The sequence below is a fragment of the Ambystoma mexicanum genome, chromosome 4p (genome assembly GCF_040938575.1).
Source record: "Ambystoma mexicanum isolate Mex_15411 chromosome 4p, UKY_AmexF1_1, whole genome shotgun sequence".
In the NCBI taxonomy this organism is placed as follows: domain Eukaryota; kingdom Metazoa; phylum Chordata; class Amphibia; order Caudata; family Ambystomatidae; genus Ambystoma; species Ambystoma mexicanum.
Window position 1 is genome coordinate 458,357,510 of NC_090927.1, and position 27,285 is coordinate 458,384,794.

Here is a 27,285-nt window from a genome sequence, read left to right on the forward strand (position 1 = left end):
CCTTGTGAGGCCATGCATGCTACTGCAATTTTAGCAACATGTATAGATTCCATGGGATCTTTCGTCATGACTATGCTGTTTCCCAAACAGACCCAGCTATCATTAGACTGAAATAGATTTGACACCTATATGCCAAATAGATTAACTTTTTAAGTTAATCTTCCTGCAGGGTAATTCGAGTGCCTCAACATTCCTTTACCGTTCAGTATATTGCACCTATATGTGTATGTATTGTCCGCATTCACTTAAGAACATCGGCCGAAATCTGTTCATGTAATAAACAGACAAATCCGACATGTCATGGGCATGTCCCTACGATTTTTGGCCATATGCCTCATATGGGAGCGGTCTACTGATCAAGCCACTGTTGTGTGGACTCATTCCAGAAAGAACACGCTCTGTCGTTAAACATATCCAAACGCAGGTTACACAACACAGCACAACACAATCAGGAATGAAAGGACAAATTCAGACTCGGGATCTGTACAGTAACATTGCCATTATGCAACACTGCCTCCGGCTATAACGCCTATTAAACCAAGGCACGCGCACTGATCACTACAACCCTTTTTAAATGTGTTTCCACTGGCAAATGTACCTTTTTTTGTTTAAAATGCTGTTTCAGTCATTTCAATTGTTCATTGTGCAACGTGAGGAGATGGTTGTCTGAGTAGCCACTTGATGAATTGGTATGTGGCCACTCCTTTAAACAATGGATGCATTACCCATCAGAATGCACACAGCTGCCCTGCAGTGCCAACTCGTTAAAGATCAGTGTACCTCCTTCCAGAATGCTGCAAGAACAAGTTACTATTATGCGATTTGTCAAGTGTCTGTGGCTAGAGCTACTTCCACTGCGTCACTTTAAAGGGTGGGTGTATTCCTCAGGAGCCCCGCCCTCGTGCCCAGGAAAGGGGCATTCTCATGCCTCACAGTCGCAAAGCGTCCTGACCTGAGACACACCCCTATGTTTGGATTTTATACTTTGACCCTAGCTTGTCAATTAATACACTATGGACTGTAATACCGTTTCCTGGGCTAACAGTGGCACGCTACCGTATTTCCAAATGTCGACTCTGTTCTAGTGAAGACATCATAATTTATGCCAGACTAAGAGCAACTCCATTAACTCATCCTGCAACATTGTGAAAGATCTTAGCAGGCTTTAACCTTGGTATTGGGTGGCTTTCTCGTGGATTTGCTACGGGTTTAGCCCACTTTCTGGATCAGGGATTCGCTAAATCCCAGCCACCTGAATCCGATTATCCCACAACATGAGCTCTTTCCTGGGGGTTGACGGGGCCCTTTAGTTCAAATACTGGGTCAATCTGTGGAACAGGATGAAGCCTAGAGGAACAGGTAAGCAGATCATTTGATCACAGATTTTGAGGCACAAGTTACACAGATACTAACCACACAACACCTGAGAAGACAAGCAGTTGACTGTCAAGTTAAGAGCCCTGATCACTCTAGATTGTCACTAGAGGCTAATTGCATGCAGGGTACCGCCACTGCATGCAATTATGTGTGTGTGGCCCCCTGCATGCAATTTTCAACACTGACAAAGCTGAGTGTAATCGTGAAGAGTAAATAAAATCAAACAGCCCCCCTGCCTCCAGCACTTAACTAGAGTCGCGCTGCAGTGGCTGCGCTTCAGAGCCATACTGCCCTGATCGCACTTCCGTTTCCTCGCCTTGCACTTCCCTCTCGCACTTCAATTGTCACACTTGCACGTTCTGAATGACAGAAGGCCTAGTAGGATAATTTGTCTTGTCCTCCCTGAGTCTTCCCTCCCTTGTCTTGTGGTACCTAGAAACAGTTGTGCACATGCGCGATATAAATGCCTCATCATATCATATCATATTCTCTGCTTTGTGAGAAGTAAAACGCTGCCCTGAAATTTGCGCATTACAGGCAGCGTTTTATAATAAATTCTTATGGAATCCGTCTTCCAAACACCATGTGCAAATGCCAGGTGGATTCCATAGGTGTCCTTTGGTTTTACGCCTGCATGAAAATCTGATGCAGGCGTAAAACCAGGTGCTCTTACGCGACGAAGGAGGAAAGCAAAGCTAAGATGCAAACTCTGCTTTGCTGCCCCCCTATGCCATGGAAACGGACCACAATAAGATGGAGCGCACAATTAAAGCATAAAGGCACTTTTGCACTTTCACTTGGCGGGCCTCTTGCAGAAAAATGACCCCCCCACCCCATTGCAGGCACAGCTCAAAAAACAGCCAGTATTTCATCAGATCATAGCGAGTAAAAATGATTGCGGGACAAATTGGAAGTTAGGAAGCAATGGTAAATAACAGGTGGTATTGGAATAGTGCCTGTCTTTTACGTAAAACCTACTACGGTGATGAGGTATTTACCTCAAGCAGTGTACAGCGGTCTCGGTCCAAAAGGTGAAGACCTTGATATAAAAAAAGAGAAAGGTGAAATAATGATGGTAGATCCCCAAAGAGGTGCGCAATTGTGGGTTTGTCTTAAGCCTACCGCCTCACCACTTGTGCGATGCACAGAAAGATCATTCCTCGGTCTTCTGTGCATTGCTTCGTAGTTGGCGGCAGTGGTATGATTCACTAATGTATTATATCCAGCTCTTTCCCCCACAAACAGGGATGCAAATGCAAACCTGTTTGCCAAATAGAAAATGCCACATTTTGGAAATAATACCTGTTTTCTTAGGAGTTTACCGCATATTACCAAACAAGGTAAAGTAGCCTGAGGTCTATGGCCTCTAGCTGGCAGTTTCCATCACTGGGCAGCTGGAACTGGCCAGCCATCGGCAGCTCAGGGGCTTGTCTTCCCTACTTTTCTCGTAAGGCCTTTTCTTGGGGCCCTGCTGCTGGCCCTATAGGTTGTGTGGCCTCACTAAAAGCAGGAGGCAGGTATGATATGATTGGTTATTTATAACGCGTTTAATACCCAAAGGTTTCTTAGCTCGGACATCGGGAATCGAACGTGCGTTGCTCCGTGTTGTCTTGCTTCCAAGGCGAGCACGCTGCCCCTGAGCTATCCTCCCGTGATAAATGCAGTTTTATTTTATTGGTGACTAGGCATGCAGAGCAACATCCTTCGGGGCCCAGAGATGCATGATGAAGGGTGGCGGGTGATGAGCAGGAGAACGGGGAGGACACTCGCAGGTGGACCGGCAGGGAGGGTGTACACATTCTCAAATAAGCTCGCCCTACAGTCCTTGATTATGGATGTTTGATATACACAGATACTATGCACACCTAGGTAAATTCCTCTATATTTCTTAGGATGCTCGTGCTTCTGTGACCATATATGGAGCGAGCTCAACTTACATATTGTCCTCAGATATATGGTACTCTTGTCCATGCACATTCGTGGTTCTGTAGGCTTCCGGGAAACCATGACCTCTTCACCCCCTCATTTCCCTTGTCTGCTTACCCAACTCTCAATTCATCACAGAGAGACTTACCAACAGGCACCCCCACGTCCCCGCTGACTTTAATGGACGCATAAAGGCATCATTGCAGCTACTCGTGGACGCAGAACTAAAAGGCTGAGTCCACCTTGGCCCACCTTTTGTTTTACTAACCAGGCCTATAGTGACAACAATCAGACCCATTCATGTGTGGTAGCATTTGAGCTTACAAGATAACGTCTGGCGATGTCAATTTCCAAGACCTAAAGCAATTATATCATCTACTACACTATGCCCCTATTGGCACAGCTGTTTGTTTGTTTATTACCTGTATTGCGCACCAGACCCAAAGGTATCAGGGAGCATTGCAGAAGATAACTTACAGCTTAGTTACACACATAGGTAACGGCATACAAAGTAACACTTTTTGCATAGGGCAAATAGATCATATCCATATATACATAGTCCTGAATTTGAGATAATCGTGGAAAACGTAGTGAAAGGCTTAGCAAGCCTTCATTGATGCCTGGACTGCTTGTGTAGCATGGTTTATGAATCTGTGTTATGAATGTGGAATAGAGGCTGTGTTTGATGAATCTTTTCAAACAATACACATCTAAATAACAGAAATCAAACACGCTTTGCAATAAGCTGTCATGTTGCTTGAGCATGGCGAATTCCTAGACATGGAGGTTTTAAAATAAGGTGAGATGGACATTCCAGCGAATGATATGAGCTCAGGATATAATGGACCAGACAAGTTCACCATAATGAATATGAAGCTAGACTGGGGTGGGAGGTGCAACAAGCTTTCCAACATACGCTCAGTGGAACCTCAGCAAACGGAAGGGGTTCAGGGTGGGCATGCCAGAGGACACAGTGGTTGTGTAGCGTGACTGCTCCGAATCTCTTATGGATGCTGAGAAATGGCATTACTGATTGGCGTGGTACCCAAGTACCCTGTTGTACCCCATTCAGGAGGATAGTTCAGGGGCAGCATGCTCACCTTGGAAGCAAGACAATACAGAGCAACACAGGTTCGATTCCCGGGTCCATGCTTAGAAATCTCTGGGTATTAAGCGCGTTACAAATAACCAATCATTTCATGCTCCCTTCTTTTCCGCTCCAGGTTTTGGGGTAATTCTGCCTTCTCTTAAGCTGGGGAAATCCACTTGGACTGCAACCCCTGTATGGCAACCTCACAGCAATTAAGCAACATTACCTGTTTCCTTTAACCTAAAAGATTCAGTGAATTTAAGTAACTGTCCTTCCCAGGTTTCTGTTCTTCATTATCATGCTGCAGGTCCTGTACACATTCTTTAGAATGTCAGAGAAAATATTTCTAATTGATTTGGTAAAAAGAAGCGAGGCATTTAAAAAAAAAAATGAAAACGTGATGCTATGCTTTTGGCCACAACAAGGAGAGGATGTTGGGGAATTCTTCTGTTTTTTTTTTTTTAGCACATTACAAAACCATGACAAAAACCAGCATTAAACCAGATGCGGGCCCCCATATATAGTGCAGACACTTATCCCTGATCACAAATCATAGCCATGTAGAGGTGGGCGTTAGCTGGGCATATTTCAACTCCACCCCTACAACACAACAACATCTTCCAGCAGAAGGAATTCAGCACATTTGTACCTCTTTTTCTAGAAAACAAACAGTTGGAAACTATTGAACTAATTGGCAAGTTTAAATCTTATGTACACTAAAAATGCACTTTTAGTGCAAGTCCCAGTCTGCCCCAGTCTCTTGTGAGAGGAGCTGCACGATAAGCAAGTCTGTTTCTGTTTTCATCTGGCAAGGAGTTTAAAAACTCTAATCTCGCACGGAGCGTGGCGCGGAGTCCAGGTGCAGAGTCCCAGTCTGTCCCAGTCCGGCGCGGTCCACAATGACTGCAAATACTGGCCACAAGGGTCCCGCGACATGGCGTAAAATGCTCCAACAACGCTGTATACAGAATCCGTTGACCGCATTGAAAGCCGATACAGTTACCAAAATTCCGAAGGTAAGCGTCCCGAAGCAAACAACTCTTGAGATTTCTGCCCCCTTGCCCGAGTCTGCCTCCGTCATTATCACTGGCACCTCTGTGCTGGTGGAGACGCCGGACGAAGCTGCAGTGTTCGCGTTGACGGCGAAGTCAGGATCTTGTGGAGAGGAGGAGCTCCCTGCTTCCCAACAGCTGTGTGACTCGGCAGACGCTGATGCCGTCGAGAATGAAACTGAATTATCCAAAGTTGCTGCAGTCACGCATTCGAGTGAGGTGATCTCCCTCAGCAACATTTCGATTGAGCCTGGCAGGAAGTGGGATCAGTAAACAAGCAACAGCATTTCAAACCTCTTACATTAAATGATTTACCACTTGTTTCACTTAGATCTCCCCTTCCTATGTTACTCACGCTAAGCGAGAGGGAGAAGACTATTCCTACCCCTGAAACCGCCAACGTGTTTTTTTATCCTTTTGACCGTACAGATGCAGAGTTAATGGAGGCTTCTCAAGAAGAGAACGCTATCATGGTCCACCCCAAGGTAAACATCCCTACCAAACAAATATCCGCCTAACGATGGAGTCTCCTCTAAAAACAGCTCTTGTCATTGACAAGGAGTCTAGACTCACGAAACAATTGGTCTCTAATGGTGACAATCAATGTTCAAGTCCCGTAACCACAGTGCACAAAAAGCTTGATGTGAATGTAAATCAGATAGTGACTACTGACGAGATGCTGGTAAATTCCTCTTCCCACATGACTGACGGTCCGGGGAGGCAGTTAAGCAAAATCAAGTCTCGATTACCTGAGCAAGCCCTGATTAACAACACACATATCGGCCATCAGGGTCCTGAAATACGCTTCATTGGCAATCTGAAATCATTTGCAGTGTGTGAGCTTTCGTCTGAATCGACTAATATTAATTCCCAGGCACCAGGCGTATGTATGTCCGATGATGCTTTACAGCCGGATGCTCGTCGAAAATCCAACACACTGCGAAACAGAAAGGTTTCTTCAAGCACCCCGCGACTGGCAGGATTACGACCTATACTGTTAAATCCAATGAGAGCCTCATGTGCTATGCCAGCAATAAATACATCAATAATGGGTTATTCTCACTCTGATACGGGTACCAGCCTGCATTCGTCCACAAATGAGAACTCTGGCTCAAGCGCTAAACCCAGCCTTTCCTCGGCAGCTGCCATGCATATTTACAACAACGTCGTTGCCGCATCTTCAACAGCGTTGTTACCTTTTTTGAAGATGTATGAATCACTCCTTGATGCCCTAAAAGATCAGACTTCTCTAATTTCAAACTTAAAAGAAAAAATGGAAAACTTTGAAACTGTGTATTTGTTTTAACTCCTACGTGAAGCAGATCAAGCTATTCATTGGCAAGAAAGGTTGAGCGATTTAGCAGCGCGACATCACTGTCAGAATGACACCCTCACAGAAGGCCAGCTTGAGGCTGTCAAATGGATGTAACACTCGTCTGCTGGGATGCAACAAAAGGTGCCAATTCCACTGGTTCACAACATAACATCTGCTGATTCCAGAGATATGACGCAACCTAATCATCAACAACACGCTTCCCGACAGAGCGTGAAGAACGTGAAATCAAAAACCATGCCAAATACTGTTAAGCAAATAACACATTCAGATGACGTGGTCTAGGGAAGACCTCCAAAAGAAGTCGTAAATTTGTCCAACACTCAAACAACTCCTGAGCCTCAGCAAAGTAACTTTGAAAACTTGCCTTTGAACGAGAACGATCCAATAGTCGAATCTTCTGACCAGCCTAGTCGGGCTACACAACAGAATCTTTGTAAAAATTTGATTAATAACTTGGCCAGTCTACCGGTGTCTTTTGGGATTTTTGAGGGTGCTGCAAAATCAATAATTTCAATCCCGCCGCTTGACTCTAAAACAACTGCAAAGAAAGAAAATCTTCAGAAGCAACCGATAATTAAAGGAATCCCAGTTTTAAAAAGAGCACATGACTCCCGGTTTGCCCCGCACCTCCTGCAAGTCATCGCCGTCAAAGGGACAATGCTGACCACCGTGAACTCTGAGAAAGAGATAACACGGCACAGTTTGTTATTTAAACAATAATTTGTTTAATAATAGTTAATAATAATAATAATAATATATATATACAAGAATATATATATATTATTATATATAACAGTTTATATATTTATATTATTATAAATAGTTTGTTATTTAAACAATAATTTGTTTAATAATAGTTAATAATAATAATATATATATACAATAATATATGGGATACATTACTCACCGTAATCGTATTTCTGATGCTTGTATCTGCTTAGATTCACATGCTGTGCATAGGCCGACATCTAGTGGAAGCTGCGGAGTATAACAGTTTGTTTTTCGAACTCGAAATATACAATAATAATAGTTTGTTATTTTCTTTCCCTCAACACTGACAAGACTGAAATGCTTTTCTTCCCTCCCAACACTCTCTCACCTTCCCCTCCCCCCTTCATCCACTTCCCCCTTCCAATCTCCCCACCTCGACCCACACCCGCAACCTTGGCCTCCATATTGACTCCTCTCTCTCTTTCTCCAACCACATCTCCCTAACCTCTCGTGCATGTCGGCACCACCTCTTCAACATCTGTAAGATCCACTCCTCCCTCACCTTTCACGCTTCTACTAATCTCCTCCCTTATTTTCTCCCGTCTCTTCTACTGCTCCTCTCTTCTCTTTGGACTCCTTGTCTTTCACCTGACTCCCCTAAAATCCATCTACCACTCTTCTATCCGCACTCTATGTCTTCTTGGTCCTCAAGACTCTATCTCTACCTCACTCTCTCAACTCGGATGGCTCCCCTTCCTCTCACAATTGAAATTCCAATTCCTCTGCCTTGTCTACAAATCTCTCCATGACCTCGCCCCCCCTATCTTGCCTCCCTCCTCTCATTTTACTCTCCCTCCCGCTCTCTCCGCTCAGCCAATCTCCACCTTCTCGTTGTACCACCAGCCCCTTGTGCCTCCTCTCAATTCCGCTCCTTCCAACTCTTGGCACCCCTCCACTGGAACTCCCTACCTCTCTCTATTTACTCCACCCCTACCTACCCATCATTCCACTCCTCATTCAAAGCCCTTCTTCTCCACTCCCCCCTGACTCTCCTTCCCTACCTCTCTCCCCCCTCACACTCCTGCCCCCTTACCTACCCCACCTCCTACCCCCTCCCCCCAATTACCCCAATTTGGATACTGTAACCACCTTAGTGCGTTGGAGGTCACTCGGGGTCCCCCCCTTCCCCTCCCTCCTGTAAATTGTTCTAAATACTGTATCACTGGTTTGTTTCATGTTTCTAAATTCTGCTTCATTCATTACTGTACCTGTTGTTATTCTGTAAAGCGCTTTGGTGTAAAGCGCTATATAAACTCAATAAATATAAACATAAACATTTTGTTAAGGATGAGGTTGAAAGGCCTCCACCTCCAGACCCGGCCCCGGAACCCTGTGCATCAAGAGACGACTTGTGGGTCCCACCAGCAGCATTGTCTCGACACCTGGAGGAGATGGCTAACGGTCCTGAGGCTGGTCCCGACATTGGCTTCAGTGGTCGCCCACGGCGCACCATTAGGAAACCATTGCGCCTAGTGGAAGAATGTTGAGTGGATGCAACGGCATTTGTCCGGGGGTGTTGTTAGAGAGTTCACTGTCTCTTTAAGATATGACCTGGGAAGTGGGAGGAGTCTGGAAGGGGAAGGCAGTATGCGGATAGAGCTGAATAAAGAGAGGCGTTCCATATTCCTTCTCGTGTTTGCGCCCTTCATTTCCTAAGGCCTTAACAGGAATAAAATGACAGAATGTTAACATTAAAACTGCACACACATCTGCTGCAGCAAAGACATGTACTTATGCACTCCAAAATAAAACCTCACACTCCTTGTGCGCAAAGTGAATACTGCAAGGCAAGCCCCCTGCACCTCCACAGCACTCAAACTCTCTTTGGCAAAACTAACCATCCTTCCTCTTCACACATAGATCATTACAAAACTGGGGTAACCGCCATACACCCCTTCCATGCCTAACTACGCCACTTCTATAAGGGCAGAGACCTGCCCGTCCCTGCCCTGGTCTGACTTCGAAGCACCAGTGCTCCAGCACTCAGCTGCGCTCGTTGAAAACCACTCAACATGTCCACAAAACAGGAAAACACAGCAAGCACTTCACAGTTGTTTTTTGTACAAACAGCTCTACATTTTTTTTCTTCATATGTAACCACGTGTGAATGAACATGTTTCATCTCCGCCTGCTTTTGACATCGTGTTCTCACTATTGGAGCGTCAATTTCATGTTTAATCTGCTTCATTTGTAAACTGTTAATTTCAATTTGATCAACATCAATCTAGGAAGAAATCGACCAGTGAGAAGCCCTCCTCTCAGGCACACTTGTATCGATCTGAAGTGTTGCTACTGCTATGAATGACCTACTCGCACCCACATTTTAATGCCAAACACCATTGAGAACAATCTTTCCACAATCTCTCAGTGAAGGGCACAATGCCGCCACATAGGCGGCGGGCGGCCACTTTCCGTGTACATTAGCAGAGGTATCGTCAGCATTCACTTCCCAGCAAAATGCTCGCACATGAGTTTGATATTCCATAAGAAGAGCGCGTTCAAATGTTGCTTTCAGTGCTTCGCCAGTGCTTCGCCAGCATTAAAGAATTAGAGAGATGTCCTTTAAAAAATAGCTCTTGGCCCAGCCATTCTGCAAGGGTGCCAGTAGGGCTTTCAGAAAACTCTTCGGCTCTGCATAATGGCAGGTTACATACGGTAATCATCACTATGCAAAAGCTCCCCAATTCATCAGAGTCAATGCACGACGCCACCGTGCAGAGCTGCTTGTTGCATGCACCGTCACCCCTCTTCCCCTTCCTCGGACGGTTCCTCCGGACAAGGGTGAAGGTACAGGCAACAAGGAACTCTGCATAGTCGCCTTAGTATAGTAGGAACTGTGGCAAGGAAGCAAGATGGGAGGTAATGAGACAGCGTTCATAAGTTAATGATATACCATAATAAGTCATAGGCAGATTTCTAAATTGTTTCTGTCAATCTTGCTTCTTTTTTCAAAATGTATGTGTAATTTTTGAATTTGATATAAATAATACATAATTTTTAAACAAATGATATTGATGACAAGTCGAGTAACATTTATTAACACCCGCTCAACATCCCTCACAGTGGATCCTGAACGCCTCTATACTTTAACCTCACCTTGCCTTTACTTTTTGCGGCCTTTCAGGGTCCCATTGAGAGTAGAGCTAGGGCAGGTGTAGAGTTGCCCCTGCACTCCTTCGCTGATCACAGTGGGCTCCTTCAAGCTGCGATGAATTGGCTCTATTCTTGCCCCCACGTGACCACCAGTGTCACTCCCTGCTGCTGTCACTCATTTGGTGGATCTGGGTTGATCGCTCGGTTTAGATAGTAGCTTTCAATAATATGACGGCTGCATCTCCAGATCCTCAGCAGCCTCGTTCTGCTGTGGTGTTTTCGGTCCTCAAGTACTCGCCCACTCCCCCATTGGAAGCTACTCCCAGGAGGCGAGGCCTAATAACGACCTTCTATTGCACCCACACATTGTGACGGTGGGTACAGTTGCTCTGCTCTTACGTTGCTTTTTATCACACCGTAGCTCTACCACTTTTTGCCTGTTTGTCTGGTACAAACTATTTTTAACATAAAGCGGCCAGTTGTGGGCATATAATTTCTCTTTATACTAAAGTTCGTTTATTGACTACATATATAAAGCATTTTTGAAAAAGCTGTTAATTAAATACCAGTACATCCATGATAAACTTTAGGCTTACCCAAATCCAATCTGGTTCCAATTTCCTGGAAGGCTTTTCACTGCTGCAGACCTCCCGATTCAATCTGTTCTAATGCAGATGGATTCGTACACTGTAAAAAGCACAGAGAAGTAAACACTGTGTGAATTTATGCATCTTGTACTCAGAAGTCCACTATTTAAACAACTATTCAACAATGGTGCATTTGCGTCACATGATTAAGAGTGACACAGTGAAAACTGTTAGTTATTATGTACAGTAACCCATGCATATGGAGACCATGAGCATACGTCTTAAGTGCTGCATTGTGCTTCCATTAGTTCAAGCGATGTTGTGTCGAAATAGAAAGTATATCGTGCCTCCTATTGTAATAAATATATTTAATATTGGCCTATGCCAAGCTGCTCAAAAGTCGCTTGCGAAAGAAATCTGTGTTGCAAGGTCCTGACCTTAAATCCATGTAGGCCGCCATTTTAGGTCAAACCGCCATTTTAGGATTTGTTGTGTAAAAGTCACCCTGTGGGCTAAAATGGTGGACGATGTAATTGCAGAATACAACATGGCCGTCTTGACCTCTGTACATAGCTAATGTGTAATCTGCCTACAGGCCACCTGTTGAGGTCATGAACTGAGACCTTGTCCTTCACTGACCTATGTGTAGAAGGATTACTCGTGCAATGAAAAACTAATCCACGAGCATATGTTGAGACAATGTATTCAAATACTGAACAAAGAACATCTGTTTAACTACATTGTATTAATGTTTAAGAAGACCTGCATGGAAAACTTTAGAATACACAGCTATTGCATACGCTTGTTGATACATGTATTAAAGGCAAACCAGTTATATGCAGTTATTTGAGACTTTGCACGGACCCTAGATCGGTGATATATTAAAAGGAATATTAACCCGAAGTGGGGCTGGGCATCGCGCCCACAAAATGTATAAAAAGCGAATGCATTCTAATGTACAGCGTCTCTCACTGAACACACTGAACTACGCTGGAGTTCGTTGTGTTGTACTGAGGGCCGATAGCTATCTGATTTTTGCTCTGTTTTTGTAACTGGATTCAGTATAAAATAAAGTACTTTGTATGTTCCTTTGTAACCCGGTGTATTTCCTTTTGGGGTACTCAGCCTCAATATTCTTTTTCTGTTTTCACAGTTGGCGCCCGAATAGGGACCCTCAAGGTTGATGCCGGATTGTTGAAGGTTGACACACGCTATTGGAACGGGATCGGACGGTGTGACATAAAGGGGCCCCTGGATGAGACGCAACACCTCAGCAGTGCTGCATGACCCGATCCCTGGACGATTAGCTTGTGGTCTGAGACGGCATCTTGACGAGGGTCCACTTCTCGAGCCGTGCAGATTTGCCTAAATCACTGTACACGAGGTAAGATTAGTTAGGTAAGATTCTTAGAAGTACCGATCGGTCCTCCTTAGGTTTGGTCAGGTGAGTCGTGACCCGATACTTAATTTAACCCTGACAATTTGAATTTTGGCGCATTGTATCTGTAGACACAATTATTGACCAGGTAACACCAGAAATGTGAGATATGCCTGGGAAATTGTCTACCTGCTTTAGGGCATTATTCCGCAGTGATAGACAATCGTTGGAATTTAGCCGTCCCGCACCACAGGAGGGGTCGCCGGCATGTACTATGTACTGTAAGTACGGCATTGGAAGTATAGTATTTAATGATATTTGGCACAGACAAACCAGACATGCCTCCGAACTTCAGTGGCCAATCAATGGTAGTTTTGAGATCCCTCGCATTGAATATTTGGAGTCAGTCTTGTTAAAGAAAAAGGCTAGACCTGCAGCATTTGATGTTTTGCAGAATTGGAAAAAAGAAGTGTTGCAACAACTTAAAGGTAGAGAGAAACATGGACGTCGTCATAAAACGAACGCTGAAAAAGCATTGTTATATGACCAAAACAAACAGTCTGAGGCGACTAAAAATATGGATAGGGCTTTCTCACTTGGAATTCAGAAAATCTATCCTTCTAAAGATCTTCATATTTCTGATGAGTTTATTGACAAAATATTAAATGAACGAAGGCCTGGTGCCTCTGCGCCACCTCCGTATGTTCCTCTTCCCACTGCTGTACCTCTTCCTGCTGTTATTCCTGCTCTTCCGACTCAACCTGTTGTTCCTACTAGTCCGGTTTTTGTCCCTCCACCTGCTCCTCTGCCTCTTTTTATCGCACCAGTTAAAGTACCTCCATCGAATTTGCCTGCTCCCTCTCTTCCAAGTGGTCCTGAGCCGCTTGTAATCGATCGAGGTACGGGAACAAAAGTGTCACTCGCAATACTGTACCGCCGAAGAAGAAACGTGAGTTAATTGCATGGGCTAAGCATTGTATGGAGAAGGATGATCAAGCTAGTGTTTTTGCCACACTTTGTAATACGGGTAATTTTCCTGAGAAAAATGTTTTTATTGAAGGTTTAGGGATTCAGTTATGTATAATGTGGGGAAGATTAAATAATGCGGATGTTCCGCAAGGGTTGGGGGATCTAAATACTCTAGCACTTTCCAGAGACACTGTGGAGAAGGTAAATGAGCATGTCGAGAGGTTATTTGGGTATAGAAAGGAGTTAGAAAAGATACAGAATGAGGATGATGAAGAGGAGAATATGTATGTACAGAAACGGTTCCTTCCGTGTCGTAAACCGATATCGGAGGAAATGCAAATTTGTAAGAAAGATGCGATTAGATGGATTTCAGACATATCAATAACTCCAGTTGAGGTATATGACACATATAGTCAATACACGTTGGAAATGCAGAGGAAAGTGATACAGGTAATGGTAGAGTACCTGCAGGATGAGTGTGTAAAGTGGAAGATTAGTTGTCCCACAGAGTTATTGAGCATTTATAAGAGAGCTTTTTCACTTGACACTTCTTCGACTGCTTTAGCGCTCGACTTGGCTCTGTTGCTTAGTAAGCGTTCGGAGTTGCCTACATCTCAGTTGCCTATGAGAGAGGTTCCCCCGACATTTGTCCCGAAGGTTGAGGTTGCGGCCGATGCTCCACAGGGTATTGTCGCTGTGAACATTCGTGCACATTATGTATCACAGTTTGTTCACGTCCCGTTTTCACGGCAGGAAGTGAACACCATTAGACAGTCTATTCCTGACATTAGAAAAAATCCGACAGGGTTCTATAAAGAGATGGAATCTGTTTTGCAAACCTCAGTGTTGACCATAGGTGACATTGATTTGTTGTTTCCTGTACTCCTGCCCGTAGATTTATGAAAACAAGTTAGAAATATTGACGATGTACCCGGGTTGGGAGATACATGGCCGAATATAACTAGACTCGATGGGGAAAGGCCAGCTGGTGAAAGACCACAACAGGTGATATTAACTCTGCCTGATAGAATCATTGATAAATTAAAAACCATAATTCCCGAAAAGAGAATTATTTGGGACAAGCTTATGGCCTGTGTCCAAGGAAAGTCTGAAGGAGCTACGGAGTTCTTTAATAGGTTCGAACAGGTATTCTCAGATTTCAGTGGACAAGACTTAGGCACAGAGTCTGGGTAAAGATTATTTGTGGACAAATTTGTACGTGGATTACTGCCTGACATCCAGTCACAGATTATGTATTCTGAGAGCGCTTGGCAGGCGAAGTCACAATCAGAAGTACTGCACATGGCTCAGTACTATGAGAACCGTGTCAATAATGAAAAAGATAGGATTGAAAAACAGAAAGGCGATTTAAAAACTAAAGTGCTATTGCAGCAAATTGTTAGGGGCCCCAGATGGGGTAATTCTCAGGTTAGAGGTCAGTATGTCCCGCAGGGGAATGTGCCCTTGGGTCCTGTGAATATTAATCAGTGTGCTTATTGTCGTTGAGAGGGTCATTGGCGAGCATAATGCCCCGTCCTTTAACAAAGGTCGAATAATACATTTGGTAATATGGGTAGGTGATCCAGAGGTCGCCCGGGCATAGGGGGCCCTGGTAGAGGTCAGTTTACACAGGACCCTCAACAACCTTTTTCGCAGGACAATCAGACTCCGAGTGCAGACACTAGGAATATATTTGATCATCCTTCCGCTGCATATTTATCTGAAGAGCTTACTTTTGATGATATTCTGTTTCGTTAGGATTGCCCGAAGCAGGGTTTGGAACCTACACCTATTCCCGTCAATCAGAAAGGTCCCTACGTTGAAATGGTGGTGGGAAATAGGAAACATCAGTTTTTGATAGACACTGGAGCACAGAAGTGTTCCATTGATCATTCACGGGTTCCAAACATTCCACTGTCAGGGCAAACCAATGTTTCTGTAGGGTTTTCCGGTACACCAGTTGTTTGTCCGGTTTCTATGCCGGTACCTATTTCTTTGGGTCCCTTTACGGACCAGTGTCCTTTTCTGTTGACTTCGGATTGCGGAGAGAACTTGCTGGGGTTGAATTTGTTAAAAGAATTAAATGCAGTGATTTATTGTTCTTCTGATGGAGTGCGCTTGACGATTTCACCACAGCAATTTTCTGCCTCGCAATTTTTGACTAGACCTTTGCCTCTAGAATTCATTGATGTACCAGAGAGCTTGTGGCCTGTCGACGACAATGATGTTGGTGTTTTACAGATCGACCCTGTTAAGATAGTTTTGAAACATGGAATTGAGTTGCCACGCATTCCCCAGTATAAGATTTCGGTTGAGGGCGAGCGAGCTTTGAAATGTATTGGTTCCGATTTTGCATCACGGTGTGATTGAAGAAATTTCAGGAAGTTTGTGTAATAGTCCGATTTTACCCGTGTACAAGAAAGGCGATAATGTAATACCCTTATGTTTTATAATTGATTTACGTGCCATTAATAAAGTTGTGGCACCACAATTTCCAATTGTGCCTGATGTAACGACGATCCTAACCATGATTCCAGCTACAGCTACTTACTTTAGTGTTGTGGACTTAAAGAATGCGTTCTTTAATATTGCTATACACAAGGATAGTAGATATTTGTTCGCGTTCACATTAGGGGGTCGCTCGTTTACATTTACTCGTGCACCTCAAGGGTACACAGAGAGTCCTAGTATTTATAGTAGGGCTTTGAAAGAACAACTTGATACCCTTGAATTTCCCTCTACCTATACTTTGCTTCAGTACGTTGACGATTTGCTTCTAGCTGCTGACTCAGAGTGCCTGTAAGGAGGGCACTGTGTTATTAGTTATTCATCTAGCTAAGCATTGTCACAAAGCTTCGCTGTTGTCAGGAGGTCACCTATTTAGGCTATCTCCTGTCAAAGGAGGGAAGAAGATTGACACCTGAAAGAATAAAACACATTTCTGGCATGTCTGTCCCAAATACACAGAAGGAAGTTAGGGCCTTGATAGGTATGGCTTCTTACTGTAGGTTGTGGATCCCGAATTTCTCACTAGTGATCAAACCGATGGTGGCTTTGACAAAGAAGGGCATTTCTTCGCCATTGCCATTACCATGGAATGCGGTACACCAGCAGTCGTTTGACTTGCTTAAGACTGCATTATGCTCTGCACCAGTTTTGGGCACACCAAACTATGAAAAGGCATTTGTATTGTTTGTGCATGAATGTGATGGATGTGCTTTGGCTGTATTAACGCAGGAACATGGAGGGAAGAATAGGCCGTGTGGTTACTATTCTTCCGCCCTTGATCCTGTAGCATGTGCTTTGCCAAGATGTCTGCGCGCTGTCGCTGCTGCTGCCGCGTCTGTAAAACAGAGTAAGGCAATGGCCTTAGGCCATGATCTAACCCTGATGGTGCCTCACTCTGTAGATGTTCTATTGAACCGAACTCAAACGCGACACCTCACTTCTGCACGGTTGACAAGCTATGAATTGATCTTGTTTGCTCCTCACATTCAAATTAAGAGGTGTTGTGTCCTTAATCCGGCTGAACTCCTACCTTTTCCGCAAGATACTACTTGCGGCGATGAAGAGTCACATGATTGTTTGTATACGACAGAACAAGAAACAAAGGGCAGAATTGATTTGAAAGATACTCCTTTGGATAATCCTCAAGGAGAGCTGTTTTGTACGGCTCCTGCTTTAAACTTCCGGATGGTAAATCCACAGCCGCTTATGCAATCACTACATTGAGCACAGTTGTGGAAACTAAGAGAATTACGCATAATTCTGCACAGGCCGCAGAGATTATAGCATTGACCCGAGCTTGTGAACTCTCCGAAGGGCTTGCAGTAAATATATATACTGATAGTCAGTATGCCTTTGGGGTGGTTCACAACTTTGGGAGACTTTGGTCAGAAAGAGGGTTCCTAACTTAGCATGGCACCAAGATTCAACAGGGCTCCCTAATAGTGCAACTTCTCTCAGCACTTGCGCTCCCTACTCAGTTAGCAGTTATGAAATGTGCAGCACATCGAAAGATTGTGGATGATATTGGAAAAGGGAATGTTTTCGCTGATCAGATAGCTAGACAAACTGCCACAGATCTTTTCACGGAGATGTATGTTTCAAGGGAGACTGTAGATGCCTATGTAATGGATGAGGGTGTTGGTTCTGTACGGGATATCCAAGCTGATGCCACGATGGAAGAGTCTAAGAGGTGCGCGGAAGGCTTGGGAAAACCTGATGATGATGGGTGTTGGGTGGACATGGTCGAAGGAAAATGGCTGTTACCTGACGCCTATGTCATGATGATGGTTGTAATGGCACACGGCCCTACACATGTTTGTGCCCAGCAGGTTATGAAAATGTTAGAAAAAGTTTGGGCAAATGACAAGATTTTGAAAATTACCCAGCACTACGTCCAGAACTGCATGATTTGCCTACAACACAATGTGGGAAAAGGGACATCAACTCCAAGGGGAAGTTTTGGCCCACCTTCTGTCCCCTTCGAAGTTATTCACTTTGATTTCATTGAAATGGAACGATGCAACAATTTAAAGTATGCCCTTGTGGTCATTTGTGCCTTTAGTAAATGGGTTGAGGCTTTCCCTGTTAAAGATGCTACAGCCATGACCACTACGAAAACCATGTTAAAGGAGTACTTCCCCCGGTTCGGTTTGCCGAGAGTTATCTGGTCGGACAATGGTCCACATTTTGTCGCCGCTGTAATCCTACAGATATGTACAGCGTTACGAATTGACAGACGGTTCCATTCGGCCAGACATCCTCAGAGCGCCGGACTAGTAGAAAGACACAACGGTATCATCAAGAACAAGCTCGCTAAGACGTGTGCCATGACCAAACTAAAATGGCCAGATGCCTTACCAATCGTGTTACTAGCCATGCGTACAACCCCTCAAACTAAGACTGGGCTCTCTCCATTTGAGGTGGTAATGGGGAGACCTGCCAATATCTGGAATCTTCCAAAATGCCGAAATTTAAAGAATGTTGAAAATGTACTACTTTCAGATTATTGTAGCCAATTGACTAAAACCTTTATTTGATTTACCACCAGGTACGAGAAGCTTTACCTGTACGATACGAGGGCCCGAGCCACGGCATACGACCTGGGAGTTGGGTGCTCGTCAAATCATTTGAGCACACCTCCTGCCTGGCGCCTTGCTGGCGTAGGCCATTCCAGGTCCTGTTGGTCATCCAGACAGCGGTGCGGGTAGCTGAACGAAAGAACTGGATCCACGCGTCACACATCAAGAAACTTCCTCGCCCTGTGCCACACGATACAGAAGAAACAGAACCCCTCTCCGACACTGCAACCAATGATCCCAAAGCAGTAAGCAGCACTGAGAGTGTGTCGGAGAATATCTCTGAGCCCAGGAGGCTTGGGGAAGCTGCCATTTTGTCTCCACATTCTCTGCAAATTTTGCACCCGGAAACGGCTGTTTCAAATTCAGCCTCCTCACTTGCCTCCGACATGTTGCTTCCAGCAGGAAGTGACGACATATTGTTTCCGGATCAATCAGTACCAGGAAAAGTACGATATAATTTGCGACCACGAAGATAGACTTACCGCACGGTTCGGCTGTGCATTTGGAGAAGGAAAAGAGTCATCGAGGGCTTGCTTTTGCCCAAATTTGAGAAAGGGGATTCTGTTGGCTAGGGTTGTGGAAGGACTAAGAAATCGCACGACTGTGGGGTCGCCAGCAACAAACATTGGTGTTTCCATCCGAAGACTACAATGCCTGCTACCACCGCCACTCGTATTGGACTTGTAAATAAGGGGATGACCAACTGGGATAATGGACAAAATGCCTGGGCCCCGAAAACGTATTGCTGTATTCTTGTAATGATATTTGGTTTTTTTATAGTCGCTGCCTTAGGATTATGGTACCTTGAGGAAACTCATTCTTTAGAACTTTTGTTGCCTACTGAAAGTGCACCCATTGTTCCTACTCTCTTTGTACATTTGTACACTTTATCCCCTCAAGATTCCCAGCACAGACAAAGGTACGACAATAAAACTCTACTACTTATCATGAATGCTACACATGCCATTTTTAATAAATCCAACTGCTGGGTCTGCTCACATTTACCACAACACGGGGATAAGGGGCTAGGTTGGTATATTCATCCCTTACCGTTGACAACTGCCTGCTATGCTTCTCTTAGAGCACTGTTCTTTGGCCGATGGAATGATAGCATCTCAGAGAACTTTGATGGCACCAATTTGAATAGTTTTGAGAAACGTGCTTCAACTCTCCTGGGATGCTCGCTTTTTGCAAATAGGAGTAAACCGGATGTTGCTTCTATTAGGCCTTCTGACAAACTGTCTCGTCCTTTTCAATCTTTGATTTCTTTTAAAATGGCTCCGATAGGCAATAAGGATGCCATGCCCCCTTCTTACACTGTTAACCATAGCCCCGATTCAGTTTCTTTTTGCATACAGAGGAATGGAACTCAGTCAATGGGAACATTTTTAGGTTGTGCCAACGTTGCAAATTTGACTGGAGAGAACAGACCTTTGTATGTAGGCGAACCTATCTACTTTGTCTGCAGTAATGTAGCATTCCCCATGGTTTCCGAGGGATTGGCAGGGAACCTGTTATTTAGGGATCTTGTTACCTGGGGTGTTTATAGATAGTACAAAAGAAGTTTTGAAGGCTCGTCCACGGCGGGATGAGAATGGTGACACCCCGGCACAAGTATTGGGAGATAGAGCAAAATCAGTTGTGCCATTTTGGGGGCAGATAGCGAATTCAGAAGATATCAGACAACTAGCGAGAATACTGGAGAGAACCATCAACCGGACCACGGACATACTCTATAATATGACGTTAGAACAAAAGGCGATAAGATTAGTAGCACTTCAAAATCAAATGGCATTAGATGTCATTCTAGCTGAGCGTGGTGGAGTATGCAAATTAGTGGGGTCCGCTTGCTGTGTTTTCGTACCAGATTCCTCCCCAACTATCTTCAAGGCAATACAAAATCTGCACGTCCTTAGTTCTGAAGCGCATGTTCCTGAGGGAAACTGGGATCTAAGCGCTTGATTCTGGGACTTCTTGCGGTCTTGGGGTTGGAAGGTGCTTTCGGTCTTATTGATTATTTTGGCAATACTGTTGTTTCTTTGTTGTTGTATTCAGTGTCTGCCTGGTATGTGTTCGATACTAGGGGGATGTTGCGCACAAGTGATAGGTTCGATAGGACATAAAGTATATGCCCCAGATAAGACTGCCAAAGAATACGTATTGAAGGATATTTTAGCAAAAGACCTAATGGCAATAGATATTTCTGATAGTGATTCAGGGTGCATGGACAATGATGCATGGAGTTATTTGCAAGGAGATCCAAAGTAGTTTTTAGCACCTGGCACAGGCCAAAAGGAGGGTTTGTCGAAATAGAAAGTATATCGTGCCTCCTATTGTAATAAATATTGGCCTACGCCAAGCTGCTCGAAAGTCGCTTGTGAAAGAAATCTGTGTTGCAAAGTCCTGACCTTAAATCCATGTAGGCTGCCATTTTAGGTCAAACTGCCATTTTAGGATTCGTTGTGTAAAAGTCACCCTGTGAGCTAAAATGGTGGACGATGTCATTGCAGAATACAACATGGCCGTCTTGACCTCTGTACATAGCTAATGTGTAATCTGCCTGCAGGCCACCTGTTGAGGTCATGAACTGAGACCTTGTCCTTCACTGACCTATGTGTAGAAGGATTACTCGTGCAATGAAAAACTAATCCACGAGCATATGTTGAGACAATGTATTCAAATACTGAACAAAGAACATCTGTTTAACTACATTGTATTAATGTTTAAGAAGGCCTGCATGGAAAACTTTAGAATACACAGCTATTGCATACGCTTGGTGTTCGTGTTCGGTGTATTTCCTTTTGGGGTACTCCGCCTCGATATTCCTTTCTGTTTTCACAGTTGGCGCCCAGACCCCCCAGAAACAAAGCACAAAGTAGAAACATCAATACGCAACTGGCAGCGATTGTGGACTGGCAGGTAGGCAGCAGGTGTGAAAGATTGGTGGTGCAGTAGGGCGAGTGGCATCGATGGGTCTCCTGTGAGCTGGCCAAATCGCCTTCCAGATGTACCAAGATGAGTGTGTCAACCAAGGTTTCTTTTAGAAGTTCCATTTTTTATCTTCCAGGAGGTGACGTGTTTTTGTTTGCTTTCTGAAGCATGGTTTGGGAGAATTCCATAACATCGGGCCCTAAATGCCAAAAGGTTTAAAAGCACAGCAGAATGCGCAAAAAGCAGGACCATAACATATGGCAGAAGGCGTGATACAAATGCAAGGTAACAAAGTAGCACACAGGACTCTACTTCTGGGTAATGCTGCAGTGCCTCACAAAGCGAGGCAGGGCAGCTGCTGTTGCCATCAGCAGGCCCGGAGAGGGGCAGCCCAACCCTCTCCCTCACTGCTCCTCTCCCACCCCCCCCCCAGGCAAAGAGACACGCACTCTGTTTCAGCACAATGCTGAGGAAGGGTGAGGTGTGAGCAATCACCTCACCCTTCCTTCAGGCAACGAGGTGCTAAGCACCGAAGGAAACCAACAGGCAGGCAGGGACCAGCTTCAAAGATCTGCCCCCCCAGGGGGCCAGATAGTTAGCTATCCGGCCGGGGGCTGGAACATAGCAGCCCCCACTACTATACAGATCAAAGACCCAGGGCTTCCCTGGGTCTTATAAATACAGAGCGACATGCTCTGAGAAAACACAAACAGTTTGTGGACCCTGAACGGGGACCCAAACACTCAGGAAGTGCACAGTATACTCAGTGCCTTCCCAAACTTTGCTTCTTTAGCAAAACTTTCGAGTTTGCTGTATTCCCCAGCTTCTTGTTTCCTTTTTCCGAAAATTGTACTGTTCAAACCACTTGAAACAAGAAGATAAACCTCCAGGGACACGTGCCGTGCGAAATTGTTTCAACTCAGCCCGGACGAGAGAAGGAGAAGTCAGCCGAGCAAGCCCGGCGCGGACGTTGTCAGTTTCAACAAAAACTTGCAGGTGAGCCGCCACGCTGGGACCACAGGAGGGGAAAAGACATCAGTTCCCGAGAGTCGTAAGGCTCCACGGGTAGAACTGCAAATAAATCATTAGGAAAGAATGTTGCAAGCGTCGCTCCGGGGCTGCAAGAAGTCTGCGCATGCCAAACACGCTTTCTTCTGTTAAAAACAGAAAGAGTTACAGCCGGTCAAGTGGCACAGCAAATAGAGTTTTTGCTTTTGACATTTGCGCAGACCTTACTAACGCAGTTTCGAATCACGGCAGGGCCAAACCCAGCTGACTTTTCTTTCCGAATCAATACTCGTGCATTCATGCACCGAGGGTGATAGTTAAGTCATCAATGAGACAGCTCAACATTTTTTGTTTTTTAACGCTTATGCAGTAAATGGGCACATATACAGGAGTAATAATAAGCAGCAAAAAAGCCTGTGCATGCCAAACACACTTTTTCCAGTTAAAGACATTGAAAATTTTACAGCCGGTCAAGTGGCACAGCAAATAGAGAGCTTACTTTAACATCCGGTTTGAATCACGGCGGGACCAATCCCAGCTGATCATTTCTTCCGAAATCCATACGCCTACACCCAGGCACCGAGGGTGATAGTTAAGTCAACAATGAGACATCTAATATTTTAGTTTTTTAATGGTTAAGTATTTAAATGGGCACATAGACGGGGATAATAATAAGCAGCGCTTAGAACCTTCCCGTGGCCCAATCTTTTTTTTAAGGGGAGAATTACCAAGATTGCTCCAAGAGCAAGCCGGTCAAGTGGCACAGCAAATAGAGAGCTTACTTTAACATCCGGTTTGAATCATGGCGGGACCAAACCCAGATGATCATTTCTTCCGAAATCCATACGCCTACACCCAGGCACCGAGGGTGATAGTTAAGTCAACAATGAGACATCTAATATTTTTGTTTTTTAATGGTTAAGTATTTAAATGGGCACATAGACGGGGATAATAATAAGCAGCGCTTAGAACCTTCCCGTGGCCCAATCTTTTTTTTAAGGGGAGAATTATCAAGATTGCTCCAAAAGTGCTCTATTGACCTACCGCAACAATAATACCTTCCTAGACAACGCAGAGCTGAGTCAGCGCCAGGGATACGGTCAGTTGGCAAAGAGCATAAGCTGCAACAATGGCGGCACAGCAGCTACCAGTTACCCAGATATAACAAACCCTAAGCAACACTCTAATTGCAGGCAGCCAGCCAGAATTTTGGTAAAACTTCCTTTTTTCCCTTTCATGTAACAGGCCAAAAAGAATATGGGTCCCAAGAGGAAAACACAAGCGCCCACAACACCGGCACAAAAGCCCAAATCACTGCAGCTTTTAGAAGCCATCGAAGCAGCTGAGCACTACGGATGGTCATGGGTTAGAGAAAACATGTACGGTCTAAAACAGCCGGTCAAGTAGCACAGCGAGTAGAGCACTCGTTTTGACATCCGTGCAGAGCTTGCTCACGCAGGTTCGAATCCCGGCAGGGCGAAACTCAGCCTTTCATCATTCTGAGGTCGATAAATGAGCACCACACACAGCGCTCAGATACCTGAGGGTTCGGAGCGCTATATAAATGTGAAATTATTATTCCCCAAAAGGTGCCATTGACTCCCACACCAGCCACCAGTCACCACAGTGGCCCCAACTACCTCAGCAACAGACTCAGCAGGTGCGCAAAAGGTGTGGGCAACCCCCATCGCAGACACCACGAGCCTGACAGGGACACCCGGCAACAGCACAACAGACATAGGCCCTCATTACGACCCTTGCGGAAATCAACCGACCGGACCGCCATAGCGTAAATAGCGTTTCCGCCATTGCACGATGGAGCAAAGTGCGGCTCATTCCGACCCATCGGGCACGAGCACCACGCCATGGCGGAAGTGCAAAGTCCGCGATGGCGGAAATGACCCCAAAACGGCCCACACCGCCGCCGTACGGCGCCCTAGGTGCAATACCGCCACCCATCACAGCGGACACCGCAGTGAGCGCCAACCGGAAAGTACGGTGACCGTAAATATACGGAAACGGAAGTAAAAGCATGGTTCCGGAACGGGAAACATCCCGCCGTACACCTATAAAACCACAAAATCCACACAACCATAAAAAACACTACCCTGAGACACATCCCAACCCGTCATCCACCCTAGTGAAACCAAGAAAAATGGGAAAAGTAGCGAAGAAAGCGTACGACCGCAAGCGGCAGGTCCACTTCTCCCGTGAGGAACTCACCGTGCTCACAGAGACCCTCCAGGAGAATGCTGCCGTCGTCTTCTCCACGCAAATGACCAGGACGGCACTTGCGAACAAGAAGGCCATATGGGCCCTGGTGGCACAGCGTGTAAGTGCGGTGGGGACCGCACCCCGCAACCCACAGCAATGCAGAAAGCGATGGGACGACCTGCGGATACGCGTCCGTAGCATACTTTCTGCCAACCGCAACATTGCCACAGCTACCGGGGGAGGATCGGAATCACCCATCAAGTTGACCCCCTGGGAAGAAATCTGTGCCTCCACCATTGGAATGGAGAGCATAGAGGGAGTCGTAGGGATGGAGAAAGGAGTGCAGACATCCGAAGATTCAGGTAGGTGCCCCAAATGAAACAATGCCAAAACCACAATGTCCAATCATGTGAAGTACCACGTGCCCACACAGTGCAACAGGAACACATGTCCAGGAGAACGTCCACATACATAGGCCTGACAGCGCACTTTAAAACTCACATTAAATACATAAATAATTAAAAACCCTAAAAAAACCCTCTACACGTGCAGCAGGCACACCCTAACTGCAGGCTGCCAAACAACTGCACCCTCACTCCACACACAAATGAAACCACCTCCAAGGCCCCGACCCAAATCACCCTCAGGTACCACCCCAATGCATGTGATACATTGCCATTCCAATTCCCACAGACCCATTAATAACGCTCGCCCTCCTTTACTCCACCACAGGGTCCGATCCAAACGACGAGCTCCAGGACACCCCTACCAGCACACCTGCAAAGAGGGCCAAGACCAACGGCCAAAGACCCTCCACCTCAGCTGCACGCATCAAGACACGGCAGCAGCACAAATCAAGTGACAGCACACAGGAGGGAACTCCAACAGGCACCCCAGCAGCCAGCATGCCCACAACACCACCACCACAGGTCCCCCCAATGGATGCCACAGTAGGCACTGCTTCTGGTGGCAGCAGCACCATAGGTGATACTGCATTAATGGCAGCATGCTCCGACACAGAAAACGGGGATGTCGAAGTTAGATCCATCCATGACCTGTCTCAATCCCCCTGTCTGTTCCATCCCGTACACCATGAGGATACCACGCAGGGGCACCCACAAGACGACGACTGGCCATCCCCCACAAGCCCTGTGGCAAGGCAACATGAGGTGATCAGCCCCTCTGTGACACCACCGCAAATGGCCATGGCACAGCAGAGGCAACAGTCCCTCGACCAGTTAATCGTGCAACAGCAGCAACTGGCCACGCTCCTCAAGGACCATGCCGATGAATGTGGGGGCACTAAGGCAGACATAGAAACATCAACTGAGACACTGAGGGCAGAAATGGAGAGAAGTACAGAGACACTAAGGGCACAAATGTAGAGTAGCACCGAGAGCCTGAGAGTACAAATGGAGAGAAGCACCGAGAGCCTGAGAGTACAAATGGAGAGAAGCACCGAGAGCCTGAGGGGGGAACTGCATGCGACGTCCAAAGACGTATGTGCCGAACTTGCCGCAGTGCGCCGTGTGCTCACTGAGCTCTCACAAACCCTTAGGGACATGCATGGACGTGAGCAGGCAGAGACATCATCCGTTGCAAGTTCTGTCCAGGGCAGCCCCCAACGTAGATCTGGGAGGAACCTGCACTCCACAGGCAGGGGTGCCCCTGATACCCGCAGAGGGGGCTTGCAATAGCGACAGCCCACTGACAATGAGCATCTTTGGACACTGGTGTTCGGGGGGGAGGTAGGAGGGTGGAGGGGGTGTGTTGGGCTCACTTGGGTGGCGGGTCGATAGGGTGTTCAACATGATATCACATATGCCATAAACAATGCACGATCATCCAATGAGATGTGTGGACATTGATCTTTGTGTACGAGGCCATTATAGGCGTACAGTCCATATTGTGCATGTTCCAGACACACACAGTGCCACGAGTCCCGTGTCCATGTATCAGCCACCAGGCGTGAGTGCTAGAAGCATGCATCTATGAGATGCTGACGAATGTCACGGCCATCCTGTGCCTCGCAGACTCCTTGAGGTGCTGCCACATCCCCACCCTCATCATGACCATCATCAGGTGCTTGCAGTTCTGCGTCAGGGGGCATGGGCACATTTCTACGTACGCACATGTTGTGGAGCATGACACATGCCATGACCATCTTTGCAACCTTCACATGGCGGTACAGGAGTGCCCCGCCAGACCTGCTGAGGCAGCGGAAACGAGTCTTCAGTAGGCCGAATGCCTGTTCTATGACTACACGGGTACGTGAGTGGGCATGGTTGTAGTCCTCCTCATGCTGGTCCCGTGGGTTCCGGACTGGTGTGAGGAGCCATCTCTTCAGTGGATACCCGGCATCACCTGCATGTGGACAATAAAGGAATTTTGAGGAATGCCATTGCTACGTACGCACCCCCCTCCCCCCTTCCTGCCAGGTCATTGCCGCATCACATACCCCACATC

The 27,285-nt window shown here is 45.9% G+C and overlaps 1 protein-coding gene across 5 annotated transcripts in view; it reads right to left on the reverse strand.

Annotated features, from left to right (window-relative positions):
• The window catches only part of HPCAL1 (hippocalcin like 1), a 1,330,750-nt gene that overhangs the window by 672,679 nt on the left and 630,786 nt on the right, over window positions 1-27,285 (reverse strand). For 3 of the 5 annotated variants that reach the window (XM_069605979.1, XM_069605978.1, XM_069605977.1), the window contains exon 3: window positions 11,242-11,332. The exons of the other annotated variants lie outside the window; for them this stretch is intronic. The gene's annotated coding sequence lies outside the window, so the exon portion shown is untranslated. The remainder of the gene's footprint in view (window positions 1-11,241; window positions 11,333-27,285) is intronic. 5 annotated transcript variants of the gene reach the window in all.